The sequence below is a fragment of the Callorhinus ursinus genome, unplaced genomic scaffold (genome assembly GCF_003265705.2).
Source record: "Callorhinus ursinus isolate GAN/ISIS: 27379988/994484 unplaced genomic scaffold, GSC_fseal_2.0 scaffold4, whole genome shotgun sequence".
NCBI classification, from domain to species: Eukaryota; Metazoa; Chordata; class Mammalia; order Carnivora; family Otariidae; genus Callorhinus; species Callorhinus ursinus.
In genome coordinates this window covers 51,364,529-51,369,327 of record NW_027397066.1, presented here as the reverse complement: position 1 = coordinate 51,369,327, position 4,799 = coordinate 51,364,529, and the positions used below count along the sequence as shown (strand labels likewise).

Below are 4,799 nucleotides of genomic sequence, written 5' to 3'. Positions count from 1 at the left end.
TATACACATACATATAATACTTAGAATTCATAAATACGATGTAATCATCAATGAATTTTATTAATAAAAACAATCATGTTATAAATTTGAGAATATCTAAAATATCAAATGTATTCTCAATATATGAAACAAAGAATTTTCAAAGCACACTTAATTTTAATAATTTTAATCCGGGCTGAATATTATAAACTGAATATTTATATCACCTCAAAATTGCTATGTAGAAATTCTAACCCCCAATGTGGTATTATGATGTCAGGTCTTTGGGAAGTGACTAGACCATGAGAATGGAGCTCTTATTAATGGGATTAGTGCCCTAATAAAAGATACCCTAGGGGCGCCTGGGTGGCTCAGTCATTAAGTGTCTGCCTTTGGCTCAGGCCCTGATCCCAGGGTCTTGGAATCAGCCCTGCAACGGGCTTCCTGCTTGGCAGGAAGCCTGCTTCTCCCTCTCCCACTCCCCCTGCTTGTGTTCCCTCTCTCGCTGTGTCTCTCTCTGTCAAATAAATAAATAAAATCTTAAAAAAAAGATACCCTCAAAAATTCTCTCAATCTTTCTACCATGTGAAGTTACAAGGAGAAGTTGGCAGTCTGCAAAAGGATCCTCATCAGACCCTGAGCATGTTGGCACCCTGATCTCTGACTTCCAGATTCTAGAATTGTGAGAAATAAATTTTTATTTTTTCTAAGGCACTCAGCTTACGGTATTTTTGTTAGAGCAGCCCAAACTAACTAATGCACTAAAATTCTACAGGAGGGATTATATCCCAGTCAGCACACAGAGTTATCCCTTCCAATAACAAGTGAGACTAGACATGACAGGAATTTCTTTTAGTTTATCCGAGGCTCCTTTTCTCAGGCTCCTTTTCTTTGACAGTTGGTCATAATCACTTACAGTCTAGCTGAGATGCAAAGCAATAATTGGGAGTTTCATTTGCATTAAATAGATAACTAGAGAACCCCTCTTATCTTCTTAGCATATCTTTTGCTGCTCCAACAGCTACCCTCTTATTTCTCTGATAACTTATTCAATTATGGTTATAATAAGTACCCCTACATTTATGATTTATGTCCATTCATATAATTGCCTTCTTTTCATTTAAGAGAATCATTCAATGGCTTCAAAATGCATAAGAAAAATTAGTTTGCTCTTGAAGCTTCACTTTCTCCATTATCTCAAAACACAGAGTTGTACCTACTGACTTGAGTTTATCATGTCTTCTCAATCTCCCATTTGCCAGAAGAATCTAACATAATCATAACTTCCTTTGTTCATAATTTATTTTTCAGACAAGTAGAAACATATATCTATAGATCTAATTAATGAAGTAATCCTTTATGAAATATATCTGCACAATTTACACATTTCACAAAGTAAACAAACCACCTCTATAGATTAACATATATTATAAAGAAAACATAACATAAATAGCATTAAATGGCAATCAGGAACTACATATTTTAATTTAATATCCCCAACCCTCTATTTTTGTATTAAATCCCCATATTATTGCTGAAGACATTGAGTTTATAGAGGGTATAAAGCAGTGGTTTATAACCAGAGTTGACTTAGCACGCCAGGAAATATTTTGCAATATTTGGAAACATTTTTGATTGCCATGACTAGGAGGTTACTGCATCTAGATAGTGGAAGCCAGGAATGCCACTGAACATCCTATAGTATACAGGATACACTCACCCAACTACCTCTCCCCTCATACACACACACACACACACACACACACACACACACACACACTGAAGATTACTCATTTAAAAATATTAATAGTGCTGACACTGAGACTCTTTAATATATAGGATGATTTGTCCACAATCACCCTGTCAGTAATTAATAGAGCTGGAATCAACATTTTCATAGAAGGTATACATTATTGGTTTAAAATGTATCTTGAAACTTATTTCTAAAAAGTATGTAATAAATTGTTCTTTTCCCCATATTTTGTGGTTATTAGTGTTCGTTTTCTGTGACATTATTAAAACCACTCCTAGTAAATATAGACATTCTTCAACAAAATGGATAGAGCGACATATATCATATGCTCATCTGGATATATCTCTCCCTTATTTAAATCCATTAAGTGGATCTTTTCAATATGAGAATTAAGATCAAACTGGTCAGGTTTTTTTTTAAAGATTTTTTATTTATTCATTTGTCAGAGAGAGAGAGAGAGCACAAGCAGAGGGAGAAGCAGGCTCCCTGCTGAGCAAGGAGCCCAATGCGGGACTCGATCCCAGGACCCCGGGGTCATGACCTGAGCCGAAGGCAGACGCTTAACTGACTGAGCCACCCAGGCATCCCTTGTTTTGGTTTTTGTATTATTTTTTCCTAATGTTATTGAGATATTATTGACACATAACATTGTGTAGGTCTAACATAAAATATGGTGATTTGATACACATATATGTTGCAAAATGATTATCAGATAAGGTTAATCATACATCATCTCCCATAATAACTTTTGCATGTGTATAAGGTGAGAACACTTAAGATCTACTTTAGCAATTTTCAAGTATATAAGCAAGCTGGAGCTTTGCGCAGTGGCAGTATCGTAGCCAATGAGGTTTATCCGAGGCGCGATTATTGCTAATAAGCAAGCTGGTTACTTTGGTATGTAGTTTTCTCCATAATCAGGTCATAAGTCATAGAAATAGAGTTAGGCAGACAGGGCTTCAAATTATGTTCTCATATTTATTAAATGTGTGATATTTGATAAGACTAGGATATTTAGGTTTCAGTAAAATGAGGACAAAATTGTTTAAATCACAGCAAAGTATTGAATTTACCCCAATTCTTGGTCCATAATAAATAAATGATGATTTTTGAGTTTTATTATTATGAGTGCAAAATATATTATTAATTTCACCAAAATATTTCTTTCAAGTACTAGAGAATATCTTTCAGAACAGGGATTGTGTGATTTTCATTTCTAAACTTTACACAATGTATGGAGTGGTTTCTCAAGAAATGTTTAATAGGATTTGCTCTCTGTGTTCTCAAATGTGAATTTTAACATTCCATTTCTTTGTCAATATCAGAAGTAAATAACCTCTAAAAATTAAGTACAGTAAGTCTGGCTCTAGTTATTTAAAAATATTTATTCTTTAAATAGTACTGTGAGAAGAGATAAAAAGGCACAGACTTAAAAAGAAAGTAACATAAGAACTAAATATATAAGCACAAAATTAAATTAGCTAAGTAGAAGTGTGTTTCTCATATGTAACAAAAGAATAATAACACCTTCTCAACTGGATTAATGTGACATATAAGAATGTACATTTTAGTTACTTTTTCAAGATACTTGCTTCATGTGACTTTCCGATATATTTCAAGTCACTTGTTAAAGGTTGTTATTAACAATTTAATTTTAACTCAGGATGACTTTTTACACCCTCACTAATATTTTTATGATGCAGCATTATGTATCTAGTACCATCTTTGAATTATTATCTTGTTCTTGCCTTATTTGGAATAAGGCAGATTCAAAATAATTAAATACTTAGGTAAATCACAAATAAACAAATGTAAATATATAATTTTTAACATTATTTTCTTACTGCTCAAAGACTAAAACCAACTGTAGGCTCTAGTTTCCTCTGTACACATATTGGAGGTAGTGGCCACAAAGGGCAAAACAAGTAACAACAGACTAAATAACTTGGGCAAACCTATTTAAATATAGTCGAAATAAGAACTAATTAAAGAACCTAAGTCAGTGATATAAACAATTTCCTGAAATCAAGCTAATATCTTATGTTCTCGTTCAATATCTGTCAAAAGTAGGTTAATCTGCCTGTGTATTACTTAGTTTCTACTATAAGACACAGCCATGCTAATTTACTCCAATAAATTTATCTTATAACTATCTTGCAGGCCTCATAAGGGTGTGGTTTGAATATAAAGCTACTGTAAAATATTGCATCCTATAAGTATTACTATTTAGAAATTTATATATAAATACTAAATCTAACACATACTAACTCCATGTTTAAATAAGTATTAAATACTAAATTAGCTTTAAAACTATATTTAGCATTTACTAAATTTAGACTTTAAATACTATAGAGACAATAATTTGGAAATTATAAACAGTAAACTGGTTCCAACTGACCTGAAATTATTTAAAGGGAATATTGTGCGCCTGGGTGGCTTAGTTGGTTAAGCAACTGCCTTCGGTTCAGGTCATGATCCTGGAGTCCCAGGATCTAGTCCCACATCGGGCTCCCTGCTCAGCAGGGAGTCTGCTTCTCCCTCTGACCCTCCTCCCTCTCATGCTCTCATTCTCTCTCTCACAAATAAATTAAAAATCTTAAATAAAAAAATAATAATATTTAAAGGGTATATTAAAAATAATAAAACAATAAAGATTTTACATTTTTTTCTATCAATATTTAATAGTCATGCAAAACCACATCAAAAATTTTATTTAAAATTTCAAGGGGGGGAGTCTCAGTAAGCATGAATTTTTCATTTGTAAAAACTCCCCAAACTACATAACCCATAAGCACCATCAATAGGTATATGATAAGTGTTCAGTGAAAACGGCATTCTATATGGGTACACTGTGCAATTTCACTTTAGCTTTTCACTCCATGAACAAAAAGTTCTTTTATATACCTATAACCTATGACATTCTCAGGCCACTTTCCAGATTTTTGTAGAGTATCCTACTAAATCAATTTTCATTTCCACACTGGATATTGAGAATCCAGTGTCCAGAATCATCCCAGGACAACAGATCTTGTTTAGACTCTTAACTTCTTATTTCCACTCACTCTAG

General features: G+C 33.1%; 1 pseudogene; it reads left to right on the top strand.

Annotated features, from left to right (window-relative positions):
- Nucleotides 1-2,548: 2,548 nt before the first annotated feature.
- LOC112836185 (U4 spliceosomal RNA) lies at nucleotides 2,549-2,612 on the top strand (annotated as a pseudogene).
- Nucleotides 2,613-4,799: the final 2,187 nt, after the last annotated feature.